Here is a 19887-nt window from a genome sequence, read left to right as displayed (position 1 = left end):
TAGGACTGGACTAGGACTGGACAGTGCAGGACTAGAGCATTTTCATGGACAGAAACGAAGCAAGCTGTCTGGGAAATTCCATCGTGCTTAGAGCATGGGACGTGTGTGCGTATTTGGGGAGGGTGGTAAATGGAAGTAAAAGGGACCGGGAAGGTAGATTGGGGCAAGAATATGAAGGATGTTTGACTTTGTTACATTGGAACTGTTGAAAGTTTTCAGCAGAGGAATGACATTTTCACATCTCTATTTTAAAACTCTAATTCTGGAGGCAGTGTGAAAAATAGATTTAAGGGGGCTTGGAGATTACAGGCCGATTAAGGGACATAAACAGCTCATTCAAGAGTTGACGAGAAGTTGGGTCTGTAGTTCTGAGGTGGATGGGGAAAGAATTTGAAGGATGTTTCTCCTTAGTATTAGCAGGACTTGGCAACCAGTGGATGCAGGCAGTGCGGAAGAGTAAGTGAAAATGAGCATGTGTAGCAGCGTGAATACCGTCAAGTGAAAGGGCCTGAGAGAATAAAAATGAATTCCGAAAGGGCAATAATTAGTTTGAGCTGTCTCGTGCATATTCAGTTGAGGTTTGCAATGGGCAGTTGAAAATACTGAGCAGCGCCATTTCAAAGATGGAAACCTGCAGCAAAATATGGAGAATCTCTGCCAAATGACATCCAAATTGAGTGCCATTTTAACCATAATTTCAATTTTTTGTAAACTGACCAGGTTATTTTAATTATTTCATTTGAAAGAATTACCGTGTTAGAATTTTCAAGAAAATATTGAAAGAGTAGAAGAATATTGAGGAATAAGAATAAAAGAATATCTCAACCAGATAGTAAATTGAGTATGTATTAAAATATATTCGAACAGCCATAATCAACCTGTAAAATAAATAAATAGGCACAAGAAAAGACAGCATCTGAAAGCAGAATGTACCCTCAAAAGAGACTGGAAACGGAATTTAGAGAGTGTCTGTTTATAGAGATGTAGTCACAGTTAAGGGAACCTACAGAGAGGTCAAGGCACTTTGGTGACAAAGCAAGGAAGAAATATTGGGGAAGAAACATTCTCTCTGACCTCTCTCCTTCTGACCTCCGGTCTCCTGCCTCTGCCTCCCATTGGCCAAAGCCCATTTAAAATCAGGAATCAAGGGGCCTGGGTGACGCAGATCCTAGGGGTCAGCTCCCTGGGATGGGCTGGGCACAGAATGAATCCGAGGCAATCAAGGAAGGTTATCCAGCACACATGGAAGATTAATATATGGTAGTTGGCATTTCAGCTCATTGGGGGAAAAAAGACTTTAAAAAAATGGTACTAGCTATCCACTTGGAAGAAAATAGTTGAATCACATAATTTAGAAAAATATATTCTAGATGGATTAAAGATCTAAATGTTAACATTTTCATAACTTCTGGTTGAGGGGAGACTTTCTTAAGCAAAAGGGGCAACTGTAAAGAAAAAGATGGAATTATTTACATATACATACACATGCACATATATATAAATCCATCCATCCATATGTATGTATGTATTGTACACATGTAAATGTATATATGTATATATGTATATGTAAACAATAAACATGTTTAATGTAAATATATAAATATGCAAACATATTTATTAATGTAAATATAAATAAAAACATATATATAACTTTTATATGTATATACACAAAATTCTGAATAGCAAAAGTCATTACAGGCAATATAAAAAGAAAAATAATAGACTAGGAAAAACATTTGAATATATTTGATAGACAAGGGGTTAATATATCCTGTATTCAAAAAGCTACTAAAAATTAATAAGGAAGTTAACCTAATTTTTTTAAATGGGTGAAGGATATGCATAGGTGTTCGCAAAAGAGGGAACGCAATGACCATGAAAAAGTCGTCTCCACCACTGACCCAGAGCATTTCTCTTTTCTCTGCACACCCCTTAAGGACTGGCAAATAGAACCGTCTGTTCCAGGCCGCCGCGTGAACTCCTCTCGAAGACGGCCATGTACCTGGGCCCTTAACGAGAGTGCACCCCTAACTTTTCCTCGTTAAACGCAAGTTATGTTTTAAAGATCTTTTCATACGTTTACCTCCAATTTCAAAACTTTCCCATCGTTTTGCACGTCCTGCTGGCCGCCCTTTTTCAATCCGGCGCTGCAGCTTCTGCCGCCTGGGGCCCTGAAGGGTGGCGCCTGGAGGGCGGGCCTTGCTCATCAGGGGCTTCGTGAACAGGTGTCTTCTGTGCCTTGCTGTCCCTTCAGGCTCGTGCTCTGGACTAGGGCGGAGCACGGAAGGCCCTGCGGCTGCGGAGGAGGCGGCGACTTTAAGGAGAACAGGGAGGATGCTGTAACGTTCTTGGGAGGGAGAAAGCGGTGCCTGGGGCTTCTGAGAGCGGAGGTAGGAGCTAACGGTGAGACCCGACAGGGCTGCGCAGAGGAGAGGGAGGCCGGGGAGCTGAAGGGTTTCAGAAAAGAGTCACAGGATAGATTTTTCTTTCAACAAGTGATAGTGTTGAGTAAGTTATTAAGGACTCTAAAGATTCATTCTAAGACATGAATAAACATTTGCATTTTAGACTGATTTTTTTTTTTCTTATTGAAAGTTTTTCTATGTATATCATCCCATTTGGGGAGAGAGAGAGAAAAAAAATTTTTTTTCCTATAGGAAAATAGCCAAACTCTTCTTAACTCGGCATGCAAGACACTTCACAATATGCTGACTTCACTGAAGGCTGGCAATTATCAAGCATAGCAGATATTAAAAATGAAAATATATATTCTTTCCTCAAAAAGTTCTTTGTCAAAGAAGATAGAATTAAAGTGAACAAATTTGATATGCGTGGTGAGGATAACAGTAGAGGCGGTAGAAACAGCTCCAGAGAGAGGTGGTTCATTCCACCTGTGGGGTCAGGACAGGTTCCTCAAGGTCGTGATATCTAAGAGAGCTTTTAATAGAGGACCAGGAGGCAGATGGGGGAAGAGGCTGGGAGAGCATTCCAGGCTTATGCTGAGGCAGCGCAGTGAGAAACAGCTGGATGGCTATGGGCAGCAACACAGCCGGGCGTCCTTCTTGGAGGTTAAAGCGGAGGGAGGAGTAGAGGAGATGAGATTGGAAGATGGACAGGGGTTAGGTTACGGCTCTTGTGGGACATGCTTGGGGACTCAGGCTTCATACACAGGGGATGGGGTCTGTGGAGGGTTTTGGCAGAGAGGAGACTTGATCCTATCGTGTTTCAGCAGGATCACTTCAGCAGCGGTGTGAAGGAGGGACCGGAGTTGGCATGCCCTACAAATACGCGGCGTGCTTGGCCCCGAGGAGGTTTGAGGTAGGCTTACATGAGGCAGTGACAGAGGGAGTGGAAAGGATAAAAACAAATTTCAGAGGTTTCTTTTCCAGAATCTTCAGAGCTTGGTGACTGTTGAGATGGGGAGGGTAGAAAAAGAGAGTCTCTGAAGTTCCTGTGCCACCTGCTGCCATTTCCATGCTTAGCCTCTGCTCAAAGCATGTCAGCCCCTTGCGGGCACTCACGCATCCCTTTCCCCCTCAGGCCTCCAGCACAGGTATCGCTTCATTTATCCACAAGACTCTTGCCCTCCTCTCCTGGTGAACCCCTGACTGTCCTTCAAGATGCTGCCCAAATGTTGCCTCTTCTTTGAATTCATCAATGCTTCATGCTGCATATACCTCGATTCATATGAGCCACACATTATTATAATTACTTTTGTAGCAAGGTCTTCAACCTGAGAGAGTTGGCTGTTTGTACTTTGGGAGTCACACATGTTGATAATCCTAAGCGGCAGGCGGATCTTCCAGGAATGTGTTTGAGCGAGGACCATTCTGGGAGAAAACTCAACCTGAGGGAAGAAAAGCCAAGAATAACACGTTGTCCTGTCACAAAGCCTCGGTTGTTACAAAGCAGAGCGCTATGAGGACCACATTATGTCTGCGTGCTGGTTACCAGGCTCTTACCCCTCACCCCCAAACCTACATGTTCATGCTCTGTGATGCTGGGGCTGGGCTTCTGCTCTGCCGTTAGAAAGCTCTAGAGGGAGATGCGGAATGCAGGAGAGAAGAGGGGCTTGCTCCTTCCTGTTTGCTCTCCATTCCGTGTCTAAGTAACAGCACTTCACTGGGGTGCAACAGTTGGTTACCAATCCCCCTCAGAGGTGCCAGTGGCAGCTGGGGGCACCACTCCTCAAAGATCAAATCCCAGCTTTGGGCGTCTCCGCCTCCAAGCTCCTAGGCTGTAAAACTCCCACCCTTCCCCTTTCTTCCCAGGCTCTGGACAAAGGCTGCGTCCTGCAGCTGCTGTCTCTGTATTGCCTGGTGTTCCTTTTGCTTCTTTGGTCCTTCAGTACGTGTTTAGCCAATTCCCCATTCTAAACTTCCTCTTTTAAAATCAGTAATGTGGCTGCTCTTTTCCTGACTGGACCCTGACTGATAAACGCTTCTACTCGGTTCTCTATGGACATATATCTGAATCCTATGGGTTGTAAGTAAAGAATTGAAAGATAATTTTCTGTAAAAACAGTCCTATTTTGTATCTGTCCTAAACAGCATGGCACAAATATTAACACATTCTCTCCCTCTGACCACAGGGTCTTTCTAAGGTCCTCCTGCGGAAGACTCAGTGGAATCACGGGGTTTTTAGAGCTCGATGCAGCGGTGACCAGCTGAGAGGGGCAGGGATGGAGGCCAGGGAAATTTGGCTGATGGCCAGGCAGGTAAAGAAATGAGTAAAGTAGCTTCAGTCAGTGAAACAAGAGAGGTGGGTCACTGGTAACCTGGAGACCAAGTACCTTGTCAATAAAGGACAGCTACTATTGGGTTCCAGCCTGTTACTGCCATGTGGGAATGCAGGTCAGTATCTACTACATTTTCAAGGAAGCTCAAAATCGATCTTTTTTAGGTAAAATTCGTTCAAAACTAATACAAGTTAATAAAAAAGATAACTATTCAGGTCATTACCATGCAAGTCAAACCATATCTTTTGTCATTATAGACCATTGGTCACTATTTCTCAAATAGGCAGAAACTGATAAGATGTATTCATGAGATTGTGGAAGTCTTATGAATACTCGACGATCGTGGGAGATGTCTTTGCAGGGCACTTAGTTCCTATAATTATAGATGTGGGTAAGAACCAGTGACACAAAGTTTATATTTATTCACAAGTCTTGTTCCTTATTAGATGATGAGCTCCTGGGAGGACAAGGTTCTGTCTCATTCATTCATGTGTCTCTAGCCCCTGGCATAATTCCTGATATATAGTAGGCAGTCGATAAGTTTTAATGAATGGCTGAGTGAATGAGTTATTAAGAAAGATAGTGTAATGTGTAAAACATAGCCTGGAAATTAGACTCGGGTTCTGCTCCTGGATTTACCATTAGCTGTGTGACTTTGGGAAACCGCTTAACTTATCTGAAATAAATTTTCTCATCAGTAAAGTGGAGATACTAATACCACCTTCCAAGGTTTTCTATTTTATTATTTATTCTAAGTTTATTAAGGTAATAAAAGTGAAAGTGCCTTGTGGAGGGATTAACTAGGAATGGGGGTTGAGGAAGTGTTCAAACGTTTTGTTTCCCCAGCAGCTTACTCTGTATCTGTAGCATAATTAGGACTAAAACTTTGATACAGTGTCCTAGCCCAGTGAGAGCTCACCTGCATGTGCCGATAGTCAATAATGTGTTGAAGAATTCCATCGTTTTATTATTAACGTTGAATTGATTTCCCCCAGAATGACTCTGCTACCTTGAACATTCACCCACCATTCAATGAGGAAAACCTTCCACCTTACCCACATTTGTGCAACTCAAATCTTTAAAGTATTTTTAAAGGAATGTATCTTTGATTAATTTTCCTTTTCTGGAGTATCCAAGGTTATGATTTGAGAAAATAGCCCTTTTATTAAATGTGCTTTTTGGATTTCTTCCCAGAAGTCGCTTACTTTGTCTATTCTCGTATTATTTGAAGTAATGAAACCAGTGCTTTCATGTAGCGCCAGTACTTACTGAGCTTGAGGTGTTTATGTGATGAAATGGGCTCTGGACACCCCCGGACAGAAAGCTCCTTTCTCCTCATTTCTTCGCTGTTAACCTTCTGTTGCCTCTGCCCACAGCCTCCGTAGCATCTCCCTTCAGTATCATAACCCTGAAGCCTCTCTCTCTTTTATTTCTCCCTGGTGCCTCAACTAGGCTGTCACTCTTCAGCCAAATGTGAGTTTGGTCAGATGAGAAGGGAGCAAAGGCTAATTTACTGCATTGTGTACAGATCCTGGAAAACAAACTTCATAGCACTAGACTGTTATAAATACATATGTTTGTTACCCAATTAACTCACTCTGACCTAACTTGGTATAATCATTAAGCTTTTAAGCTTTCTGAAGATACCTTTTATTTTACTTCCTACACTACAGATTTTGAACTCATCAAGCCTCTACAATTGTGGGAGTCAATTCCTTAAAATAAATATCTCTATCTCTATCTCTCTAGATCTAGATATGTAGATATAGATATATAGATATATCCATACATAAAGATAGATAGTTAGGTAGAGAGCCAACAGGACACATCCTGTTGGTTCTATAAAACTATATGTACATCTCTATACACACATCCCATTGGTTTTATGTCTCTGCAGAACCCTACTAATATAAAACCATAAAATAAAAATGTATAAATTAAATTACATCAAAATTAAAAAACTTCTGCCCTTCAAAAGATAAAGAAGAAAATGAAAGGCATGCCACAGACTGGCGGAAATTATTTGCCACATATGTGTGTATATATATATATATATATATATACATGAAAAAGGACTTGTATTCAGAATATATGAGGAAACTTACAACTAAATAATAAGAAAGCAATAATAAATTATCAAGATCTGAACAGGTACTTCACAAAAGAAGATACGTGAATAGCCAATAAGCACATAAAAAGATACTAAACATTGTTAGTGTCAAAAAATAAACAAAGCTGCACATTAGTTAAAGTGGTGAGGACAGATTTATTCAGTGACACTGTTACAACGGGGAAGAGTCGAGAGTGAGCGGAAGTCGGCGTTGACTGGCGCAGAGGTGCCTGGGCGTTTTAGAGGAGGATGAGGGGTAGGGAGGGAGAGCAGTGGGGCTCGAGTAGAGGCACGGAAGTGGAAATTTACAAAAGGCAGGAAGGGTGGGTTAATTAATGCCACCAGGCCATCTGGTTTGTTCATCAGCACTTATCCCAAGGGGAGACAAACTTCTTGAATCTTTATGACAAGAGGCAGTGACGTAACTTAGAGCAAGGAGCCCAAAGACGTTGGCCCTTATCCCTCAGGGACTGGGAGCAAGAGAAGAAGTTACCTCCCTGAATGTGTGTGTTCGAGGAGACGGCTCTCAGGGTCTCGAGAAAAGCGTTTTGGGTGGTAGATTTATAGCTCCAAGGGCAGAGAAAAGGCTGATAATTGCAAGGTTTCCAAAGTAACTGCTCTCAGAAGAGATTCAGGGGCTTGTGTGCCTATGAGCGTTTTCAGGGGGGCTGGGTCGTCACAGGGATGAGGCCTGGAGCTGTTGGGAACTATGCTAGTGTTTGCTCAAGTCTCTTGTGTGGGGTGGACAAGACCATCAGTGCTGGGAGTCTGCAGTTTTCACAGGCCAACGTTGAGGCCTGGTAGGGAAAAGGCTCAGAGAAGCCTGACTAGAGTTCAGTTGAGGAGAGCGTCTTTATCATTAGTCATTAGGAAAAGGCAAATCAGTGCCACAATGACGTAAGTCTGCACCTCTAACTGTTTAAGAAAATGACAGTAGCAAATGTTATGAACGTGGGGCAAGGATTGCTGTAAAGACCGTCAATTGGAACAAATACTTTGGAAAACAGTTTGGCAGTTTCTTATTAAGTTAAACATATAGTTACCATATTACTGAGAAATTTGGCTTCTATATATTTACCCCAGACATGTGTCCATCAAGAAATGAATGAGGGCCAGCCCGTGTGGCCTAGCAGCTAAGTTTGGTGCACACCACTTCGGCAGCCTGGGGTTCAGTTCCTGGGCACAGACCTACAACACTTGTCTATCAGTGGCCATGCTGTGGTGGCAGCTCATACAAAAAGAAAAGGATTGGCCACAGATACTAGCTCAGGGAGAATCTTCCTCAGCAAAAAAAAAAGGAAAAAGAAAAAGGAAAAAGAAAAAGCGAATGTTATATCCATAAAAGAAAAACTCTGTTATATCCATACAGTGGAATCCAACTCAGCAATAAACTGGAACAAATTACAAATACGTACCACAAATAGGTGAATCGCAAAGTCACGCTGAGTGAAGGAAGCTGGATGAAAAAGTTTGTGCATCATGATTTTATTTATATAAAATTCTGTAAAACTCAAACTGACCTGTGATAACAGAAGGCAGATCAGTAGGTGTCTGGGGAAAGGGATGAAGGGAGGGATGGATTTGAAAGAAGCAGGAAGGAACTTTTGGAGGTACCAGACGTGTTTGATATGTTGATTGGGATGATACTTCCATTGGAAAGCTCATAAAGCATATACTTTAAATGTGTGCAGTTTATTGCATGTAAAGTATACCCCAGTATGAAAGCAAAAATTACATAAAATTTAAAAATAGTAGTAAAAATTAAGATTTCAAATACTCATTAACACAAACATTTACTTAGCACCTTTATTTAGATTGAAGAAACAGGAAACAACTCTGTTTGTAATTGTGATATTTAGATCCCAGCTCACAAACTTTTCCTATAAAGAGCCAGGTAGTATATATTTTAGGTAGGCCACATGCAGTTTCTGTTGCCTCCTTTTCTTTTCCTTCTTTCTATTTTTCTTTCTTAAACTTTAAAAATGTGAAGACCATTCATAGCTTCTGGGCCACACAAAACAGGCTGCAGACCAGATTTATTTCAGTCCAGGAGAGCCCACTCACCTTCATTTATTCATAATCCAGTTTATTTTAATATTGATTTTTCAAAATGGACTCGCCTTCACGACCTCGTTTGATGAGTGACAATACATTCACATGCTGTTAGAGCCGATGCCTCTCGTCTTACCCCTGGGTGGAAGCTGACCACTTGGGGAGCTTAAGTGCATTTCCACGCGGTCAATCAGTGTCACGGTGCTTTAACTGGCACATTCCACTTTAAGGAAAATACAATAATTTGGGAAGGAAATTAAGGAAGTATAATCACAACTAATGTTAGATGGTCACATTTATCGTGTTTTCAATCTTCCTAAAAATCCTGTACGTTTTGTTGGGCAGAAAATAATCAACATTTATAGAGACTTCATAATTGACAAAACAAGGTCACTTACCTAATTTTATCTTCACAGTGGACTCTTGCCTTGATACGCTTAAAACCTAAGTGTCACCTCAACCTTATTGTTCGTACCTTTAAATAATCTAAGCTTCCGTTCTCTATGAAATGCATTTTTAATCATTGAATGAATTTGTAGACAAGCAAAATGTATAGATGCTTTTCATGCTCAGTCCCAGTGCTATTGAACTGTGGGGCGAGTGTCTACAGCACTGCTCTGCGTTTTCTGTGTCAGCAGGACAATCGTTTCAATATGAAATTCCATAGTACGTGATAGCATGTGCAGTGTACTTTGTTAACATGGCATAAAACTTTGTGTTCATGTTTATCTTTTTCTGATAAAACAATCATGCAAAATATCTTTAATTATCCCTATAAAAATTAGACACCATCTTTAATATTTTCTAAAACAATTCTATAAAATTAGTAAGCACTGGAATCAGACTTCATTTTCTTAACTAGAAAATTAGAAAAAAAATATTTCGGTAAAGGGCTATTTTTCATCTGGAAAATTTTATTCATAGATAGTAAAGAGAATGTTTAGGAAGTTACACAAGAAACTACATACCTTCAATAAAATAAATTATTAGATGTTCTCACACAAAAACCCCGTGTAATTTTTAAAAGATTTCTTGTTGATCATCTCCCTTAGATTAAAATGTGAAAAACAAAATCTGGTGTTGGAAGAGTGATGAGTTACATTATTTTCTTTCCTGCTTTCTTGCTGTAATTTACTTGGGCATATACATAACCTTGGGATAATTTATCTAGTTTATATGGAATAGTAATTTCCCATGTAATTTTACCCAATTTCTGCAGAAACTCGTTTTGGGTTAACTGCAGTGGTTAATAAATCATTAGAGAGAATTCACTTTGTGATAGGTGTAATTAATAATCAAGACTTCCAGACTCATTCTTCAATGCTTTTTATATTAATGAAATTCATCACATTTCTAAAGGCGGCAATAGGCCGTATGTATTTTTGCAGGAAATAGAAATGTATTGAGAACAAATATCTTGGAAGCATAATGATGTCTTTTCAAAAGGTTTTACAGTTCTCTCTGACTCGCAGGGTAATTTGCTGTAGAAATTGAGTTAAACTGCTGTAGGTTTCTTTGAGGTGATTTAATTCTGAAAAGAACAAAATGGGAAAAATGGCAAATACTGGAAAAAGTTGAAAGTTTCTAAGCTTCAATCGTATTGGGAAAGGACAAAAGGGAAAATGTACTGCAGCGTGTCGTTGGGGCATGCTGTGAGGAATCTGTGGATTTGTCATCCTTCCTTTCAAAACATACATTTGAGGGCCTTCTAGGAGAACCGAGCCTTGAAAATGTGTTCGCAGATGCCCCCTCCTGTATGGAAAAGTGGTGGAGAGCAGGCAGGGTGCCCCTCTCTTGATAATGGTTGATCCACATCTCTCAGACCTTCGTTAGTCCTAGGAAAATTTATAATGAAGACATTCTGATGATAATTCTGATATCTCTTGTGTGTTGGGCTGCTAGTGAAATCACAGTTATAAATGTACAAAACACATTGTATAAATGTACACGTGTATAAACGTGTGATCCTGGCCTATGAAACACCACTTCGGAGGCCCTTTATCATCCTCATGCTCCGGCCAGTCTGAGACCCATATCTGGTGCCGGTGGCAGCAAGCCAAGTTTCCAGGCTGCACAGCAAGGCATGGGAGGTGGATGGTCTGTGCCGTGGCATTGGCTTCTTGACGCAAAGCCACCAAAGCTGTGGGGGCAGTCACTGGCACACAAGGAGACTCTCCGTTCCTACCAGCGGGGTCTTACTGTGGCTTGGTGCCTCTGGAAAACAGAAAGTTTATCAGGCAGCCAGTGTCACTGGTAATTTTTCAAGACATTTTCAAGATATTCAGATGTCAAGACATGTTGAATCTACACTCACACACACACACACACGAGCACGCACACACGAGCACACACACACGAGCACACACACACACACACGAGCACGCACACACGAGCATGCACACACGGGCACGCACACACAAGCACACACACACACACACGAGCACACACACACACACACGGGCACGCACACACGGGCACGCACACATGAGCACACACACACACACACGAGCACGCACACACGAGCACGCACACACGGGCACGCACACACGAGCACGCACACACACACACGAGCACGCACACACGGGCACACACACGCACACACGAGCACGCACACACACACACGAGCACGCACACACGGGCACACACACACACGAGCATGCACACACGAGCACAGACACACACACACGAGCACGCACACACGAGCACGCACACACGAGCACACACACACGAGCACGCACACATGAGCACACACACACACGAGAACGCTCACACGAGCACACACACACGAGCACACACACACACGAGCACGCACACACGAGCACACACACGAGCACGCACACACGAGCACACACACACACACACGAGCACGCACACACGAGCACACACACACACACGAGCACGCACACACGACCACACACACACACGAGCACGCACACACGAGCACACACACACACACACACGAGCACGCACACACGAGCACGCACACACGAGCACACACACACACGAGCACGCACACACAAGCACACACACACACGAGCACGCACACACGAGCACACACACACACGAGCACGCACACACGAGCACACACACGCACACACGAGCACGCACACACACGAGCACGCACACACGAGCACACACACACGGGCACGCACACACGAGCACACACACACACGAGCACGCACACACGGGCACACACACACACACGAGCACGCACACACGAGCACACACACACACACACGAGCACGCACACACGAGCACACACACACACACGAGCACACACACACGAGCACGCACACACGAGCACGCACACACGAGCACACACACACACGAGCACGCACACACGAGCACACACACACACACGAGCACGCACACACACACGAGCACGCACACACGAGCACGCACACACGAGCACGCACACACACGAGCACGCACACACGAGCACACACACACACGAGCACGCACACACGAGCACACACACACGAGCACACACACACACGAGCACGCACACACGAGCACACACGCACACACGAGCACGCACACACGAGCACACACACACGGGCACGCACACACGAGCACACACACACACGAGCACGCACACACGAGCACGCACACACGAGCACACACACACACACACGAGCACGCACACACGAGCACGCACACACGAGCACACACACACACACATGAGCACGCACACATGAGCACGCACACACGAGCACACACACACGGGCACGCACACACGAGCACACACACACACGAGCACGCACACACGAGCACGCACACACGAGCACACACACACACACGAGCACGCACACACGGGCACGCACACACGAGCACACACACACACACACGAGCACGCACACACGAGCACACACACACGAGCACACACACACGAGCACACACACACACACACGAGCACGCACACACGAGCACGCACACACGAGCACGCACACACGGGCACGCACACACGGGCACGCACACACGAGCACGCACACACACACGAGCACGCACACACGGGCACGCACACACGAGCACACACGAGCACGCACACACACACGAGCACGCACACACGGGCACGCACACACGAGCACGCACACACGAGCACACACACACACACGAGCACGCACACACGGGCACACACACGAGCACGCACACATGAGCACGCACACACGAGCACGCACACACGAGCACACACACACACACGAGCACGCACACACGAGCACGCACACACGGGCACGCACACACGAGCACACACACACACACGAGCACGCACACACAGGCACGCACACACACACGAGCACGCACACACGAGCACGCACACACGGGCATGCACACACGGGCACGCACACACGAGCACACATGCATGCACGCGCATACACACACATACATGCTCATTCACCCACATCCACAAATTAAAGAAAATGACAGAAAATTTATTGATGCTAAACAAGTGTTAGATTATGAAGGCAGGTTTGTTTACTCATGATATCTTTTTTAGGCAGGAGAAGAAATAGCTGTTGATTCGATTTTTAATGGCAAGCATTATGTCTACAAGTTTGAAAAAACAAAAACAACTAACGCAGAACCTTGAACCTAACATCCCCATGCTCAGACTACAACTGAAACAAATGATGGCTAATTTCGGCAGGCGCACTAGTAATTCAGGATCATAAGTCGGCATGCAGATTTCTGCATCACAACTCTCTGGGGCAGGGAGGAATCCTGCAGACAATTGACGCTGAGAGCCATCATGGGAAGCTTACAACCTTGGCATTCAACATCATCAGACTGGTCAGAAAGAGTAGCACTAACATATTTGTCCTTTCCACACAAATATCTTGTTTCCTTATTTGCAATTTAAAATATATTGTGGTATTTCACATCCATATATACAAATGTCAGGGCTTCTGAATTGTTTTTATTTATTTAAATAGCACTCCGAAGAAAAGAATAATGCCTCAGAACAAATTGTAAGGTGACCTTGAGAAAGACTGAGGACAAATTCCCCCCACCCCCCACCCTGTACATACTCTCCAACGCCTGACTAGTGATATTTTTTCATAACCCAGGGAACAATACAGGCATTAACAAGTATGGCAGATGTCTTCAAAGCCTGCCATATCCTGGAGATGTCCGGTTCAAACTCTCTGCCACCCAAGAGAAAAGCGTGTGTGTGGGGTTCTCCATCCTGACTTTCTTTCTTTTTTTTTTTAAATCAGGGATATTTCCTTGTCTCCACCTGATCATCCAGTTCAAAGTCCAACTAAAGTTTGCCATGGACGTGAGACATTTCACACATGTAATCGTATAGAGCTCTGCTAAGCCCCGTTACGCTGCCTATGCAATCCAGAATATGAAAACCTCTCATTGCTTCCTATTACATTAAGAATCAATTTAAAAGGAAAATTTCAACAGCTCCAGAGCATGGCCCCCGAGGGCCTCCCTGATTTGCCGCGGTCACCTCTCCCACTGGCCTTCTCCGCCTCCTGCCCTAGGCTGCAGAGCACTGGCTTGCTTTCTGCCCACGGAACATACAAACCTTGTTCTCGCCCGAGTGCTTTGGTTCTCGCTGTTTCTTCTTTCCCCTGATCTTTACATGTCTGGCTTCTTTCCATCATTCAGTTCTCAGCTCAAAAATTACTTCCCAGGGAGGCCTTCCCTGGGAGGTCACTGTGACTGAGGTGGCTAGCCCTCCTGTCACCTTTATCAAATCATCCAATTTTGTTACCCTCATAGCGTTTTTCATTATCTGAAATTAATTAATTACTTTTTAGAAACTTATTAATGTCTATCTCCAACCCTCTTGCCTGAACTTCTTGGATATAAGCCTCATGAAGGCAAGGACTTTTCTATCTCGTCACTGTTGACTCCGGCGCCTCAATTGGATAATTGAGTGCGTGGAGGCTTACTTCCTTCAGTGAGTTTTGCCAACTTTTAAAGCATTAAATGGTTTCAGAGATACTTTTTTTTTTGGTGAGGAGGATTGCCCCTGAGCTAACATCTGTTGCCAATCTTCCTTTTTTTGTTGTTGTTTGAGGAAGATAGTCGCCGAGCTAACGTCTGTGCCCGTCTTCCTCTATTTCATGTGGGATGCCACCACAGCTTGGCTTGATGGTCAGTGCATAGGTCGGCTCCTGGGGTCTGAACCTGCAAACCCCCAGCTGCCAAGGCAGAGCATGAAAACTTAACCACTACACCACTGGGCTGGCCCTCAGAGACACTTTATCACTCATTTCTCAGTCTCCACAGCCTTCCTCTAGGTTCTACTCCTAAGCCATTTGTAGTAGCCTGTATTAGTGAGGGTAACACTACCAGCTGTGAGAGACCAGTTGCATGTCCTCAGTGGCTTACAGCAGCAGAAGTTTATTTCTCACTCCTGTCACAGTGCAATGTGTATTTCTGGTTGCTTGGCTTCCATGTGCTTATTTAGGGACCCAGGCTCCTTCCACCTGTGGCTGTACCTACTTCCAGAAATTTGCTGCCCTCTTCATTCAGGCAGCAGATGGGGAAGGAGAATGGGGAGAAGACATGCATGTATCTTGACCATTTTATCCACAAAGTGGTGCCTATTGCCTCACTCATCCCACTGGCCAAATTCAACCACACAGGCCACGTGGCACTGCCAGAGAGGCTGGGGAAAGTAGTTCAGCTCTGAGCCAGGAGAAAAGGAAACGGGATTTGGTGAACATTGTTAAATTAATTAAACAAGGAGGCCACTAGACTAAGGGGCCTCTAATGCCGTGGCGACCTGCAGAACCAAACCCAAACTCAAGCCTGTAAACGCCTCGAGGTTGTGAGATCAAAACGCCAACGCCAACCAATCACAAACAGCCAATGAGGCTTTAAGCTACAGCCAATCTAATAACTTGCTTTCTTTGCTTCCACCCTTTCTCCGTCCATCCATCTGTCCGTCCGTCTGTTCCTGTGGCCTCCTCCCTGCCCGGCTCCTATTGGTCAAAGGACAGGATAATCCCTCAGGAAAGACTGCCCTCTTTCCCCCACCTCCAGCTCTGGCCCAAACTCTTCTTGAGAAATCCGAACCTCTCTTTTGGGGCCACCTCTGGTTGCAGGTCCTGACTCAATCACCTGGTGCTCCTCTGGAATGTTCCCTCTCCCCGCTAAAGTCCTGACTTAGTCCATTTTCTCCTAGCCAGGCAGTGTTCTTGATGTACTTGTCACCGTTGATTCTGTTGCCTCTGAGCCTCTTGATATTGATTCCCTTAGTCTGGTCCACTTCCCCTTGGTCGTAGAATCATCTGGTAGCTTGTGCCTTCGATCTGCATTGTCTCATATCCCCAGCTCCTCATTTCCGTGTCTGCATCGGCTTTGCACAGCTCTGTCGCCCCTCGAATCCTCTGCTGCAGCAGGTCGTTTGCCTTTGGTTCACGCCATCCTCTTTGCAGTGTCTCCATTGGGAGCTTTCCCATACCCTTCTTCATATTAACCGCATCACCATCTTCCCTAGGAAGTCGAGACAATACTTTAAGACTCCCTTTTATGTTGTAGCATCATCTTTATGACAACTGATCACATTTGGGGGAGTTTTGCTTAGCCATTTATCAAAGGCTGCTCTTAGAATAGCACGGTGGTAAAATTATGCAGGGACAAGAGCACGTGCTTTGGGATTAAGTAAATCTGGATTTAGATGCATATTCTAATTTATTAACTGAATCATCCCGTGGAGATGGTGATAATATTATTACATAGATTTGTTGTGAGGATTAGTTAAGATAACAGAGTGTTTAGCATATAATAGTTTCTCAATAAATATTAACAGATAAACCTACTACCCTCATTTATTATTGCTATTCATACATGGGAACTGGGACAGATAATACAATGCTTGGCAAAATGGGACAAACGACTAATTTGACTTTATCATGGCAGACAGTCTCTGAATGAAAATCTCTCTTTGCACAATGTGGAGTGGACACTCAGAAACTGGCTCATGAAGTCTGCATTCTGAGAGGAGCAGACTAGAGAAAATCTGAGCCACCATGTAGGGCTGCACAGGCTGTGCACTGCACAACTGAAGGGAGTACCATTCTCACAGCTAATGATGTGAATGACACCACTAGGAGCTGTTCAGTGAAACAGTCCTGGGGAAAATTGACTGGATTTGGTTGAGATTTTCTTGATTTCTTTCCTAACAATTCAGAGAAAAAAGGTTTTCCAGCTATATGCTTTAAATTACTCAAACTCTGCTTAATAATTTTTGTTCCAGTTTTAAAAATATAAAACAGATGACAGTAACAGAGGATCGAAAAGTTAAATACAAATAGTTGTACAAATAGTTGTAAATATTCTTTAACTAAATTTAATTATTTTTCAAGCTTGGTAGAGTTGACTGCCAAGTTAATACAAACCCACTGGTCAAGTAGAAAAGAAAATGAAGCCATTATTGTTCTTGATAATTCTTAGGTATTTGATAGCCTTTGAAAACAAGACATAAAATGGTTGATATTCATCCTCTGGTTCAACGAACAAAATACATTTTTCTCTTCTTGCCTGCTTGTTCTAACTTACTCCAGTTGAGGCTCCCCATAGCATGCGTGTGATTTCCCAGACCTGCTTAGGGAACACGCTTCAGACTGACAGATAGTAGGGTACCGTAAGTACCATGGGAAAAGGCATTTACTTGAAATCCTAAGTTTTCACCAGAATAACTGGCATGCACTTATCCAGTTATCGTCCCTGACACCACGTGGCTGTGAACGTTTTACAGATTTTGACATAGTTCCCTCCTGTAACGTCAATCAGGTGAGCAGATGCAACTGCTAAGAGGTGAGGTCTTTGGGGAGCCATTGCTTGTGCCACCAAAATTAAAATTGGGCTGGATGTTTGGGGCTCCTTGCTCAAATCCCCTAATTACATTTACCAAAGCAAAGCATTTTTTAAAACATGCCTACTGCTTTATTGGTAAAGATTTGAAAGATATTACCTAACAATCCGTTAAGGATGATTAAATGTCAGTTACTATAATCCTTGCATTTCTTTAGCTGTCAAGGTTCTTTGGGAGTGTTCCAACTTTAATTTTCTCAGTCTAGTGAAAATGAACTTGACCCTACTAATGCTATCTTTGCCATTTGGCTCATCCTCTGACATTTTTACAACCCCCAGGTGTCTGACTCTATCTTTCAGATTTGATTTAACTGGAGAAGAAATGAAATAGCTTGAAGATGGCCTTGTTACCTTCACATGCTATCGAATTAATAAAAGGTCTTGTCCCTGGGCGCAGCCCCTGTTCCCCACATTTTTATTAGGAATGAGGATTTCTTTATCTGGCTTGGATTTGTATGTGTTCTGGCCTTTGCCAAGCTCTGTTCATTTTCTAGACAGAAACTTAATGCACATAAAATTAAAGACAAATCTGATTATGGTGATTTGCATAAATTAGAAGACGTTTTTATTAATTTCTGATGGCTTATCTCTACAAGAGAGGACATATAAATTTGGATGCTAATTAAGCCAGGATTACCTTTGTTAATGAATATAAACTCACATTAAGCTGTCTAATGAAGAGAAGGGGGAACACGCATGGGTGAAGACACTATCCTGTGGGTGCTGGCGGAAATAATGAAGTTTGTACTGTGATATTTCACAACAGAAGGATGGCTTATTTATATTAAAAATATTTCTATTAGTCTCTCTCTCTCTCTATATATATACATATTTTTTTTTTCAGAACAAGTAGAGGAAAAAAAAAAAGAAAAAGACCCTGGGAGACATCTGTCCTTCGAAGGAAGAGAAATTTGAAAGGAAAAGCATGTTTGCTGTTCCTGGTAAAAAATTAACATGAATAGCTCATCCCAAGGAGAAATCACTCTGCATTCTTAACTGACGCCTAATGACAATGATGCTGCTCTTCAGTTGGCCTTCATCTGAGGTAAACTTCCTTCTGTGTGTCTTCTGCTCCCGTAATGGTTTCTCAGTATTGTTGGCCATCTGCATTTGATGGATGCTAAAGAGAGATGTGGAAGCCTTGGAGCAGGTGGAATGCAAAGTCGTTGAAGAAAACCATAGGGAAGAAGAAGGAAAGCAGTGACAGCCCTGGGCGGGATTTTGAAGAAGGTAAAATCTGTCCCTAGGATTTAATCCTCTCTTTCTCTACTTCTCTTTTTCTTCTTTTGCTTTTCCTGTGTGCCGACATGTTTCATCTTCTTTCTACATTTCTTCTTTTCCTTCTTTCTAGGATATCTCATGTTTATCTTCCTTACGTTCTGAGGGGACCTGCTCTAACTACGACTGGCCTTGTGCTCTGAACCTCTCCCTATCTCTTTCCATCCGTCAAACCTACTAGTTCTGTGGCCCAGAGTTTGCTAAGCACTTTGCTGAGTGACTAAGTAATCTGATGACCAGAGTCAGAGCAAACATTGACTAGAATGAGGCTGAGTGAGTTATTCCCCTGAAAGCGGCAGCAACATGTCCCAGCGTAAAGCACACAGGCTTACCTCTCGTGTTCAAGTCCTGCCTGTAACCCTGTCAAGATATTGTGACTTTAGACAAGTCGTTTAAGTTTTCTAAGCTTCAATTTCTGTATCCACAAAATGGGGTGAATTGAGAGATTCAAAGAAGACCATGTAATAGTATTGACCTTAAATAAATAGATGGCCAGTTATTTCTCCAGCAAAAATGGATTTATTTAGGATCAGCAAAGAATTGCAATTTGGGATCTGCAACCATGGTGGAGCCACGTGCAAGTCCTCCGCAGCAAGGGAGGAGAAACTGTTTTATGGGGGGAAGAGGAAGTTGAGAGGGCTATTTTAAACAAAGAGTTAGAGGTGTAGTGGCTTTTCGTCGACTGAGTTGTGACAGTCTCTCATTGGCTGAGCTTCTTGCCAGTAAAGAGGTCTTTCTCCTTCCTGTTGGGCTCTGCTATCGATGTGGGGTGTGAGAGCTCCCCCTTTTGGCCTCCCAACTCCAATTTAAAGAGGTTTCTGTTCATTAATTTGACAATAGCTTACATTTGAGTGTTTGCTATATGCCAGGC

General features: G+C 43.5%; 1 long non-coding RNA gene across 4 annotated transcripts in view; it reads left to right on the top strand.

The window, feature by feature from the left end:
• LOC123277008 (uncharacterized) overlaps positions 1–19887 on the top strand; it is a 43614-nt gene that overhangs the window by 3461 nt on the left and 20266 nt on the right. The window contains exons 2-5 of one of the 4 annotated variants that reach the window (XR_011502703.1): positions 1938–2390; positions 3233–3318; positions 4592–4717; positions 18583–18783. This is a non-coding gene — a long non-coding RNA (uncharacterized lncRNA). Of the gene's footprint in view, positions 1–1937; positions 2391–3229; positions 4486–4591; positions 4718–18582; positions 18784–19887 lie in introns of all 4 variants that reach the window. The other 3 variants (XR_011502702.1, XR_006513645.2, XR_011502701.1) reach the window with 3 other exon arrangements.

This window comes from Equus asinus, chromosome 4 (assembly GCF_041296235.1).
Source record: "Equus asinus isolate D_3611 breed Donkey chromosome 4, EquAss-T2T_v2, whole genome shotgun sequence".
NCBI classification, from domain to species: domain Eukaryota; kingdom Metazoa; phylum Chordata; class Mammalia; order Perissodactyla; family Equidae; genus Equus; species Equus asinus.
The sequence above is the reverse complement of the archived record's forward strand: the minus strand, read 5'-3'. Positions and strand labels throughout refer to the sequence as shown.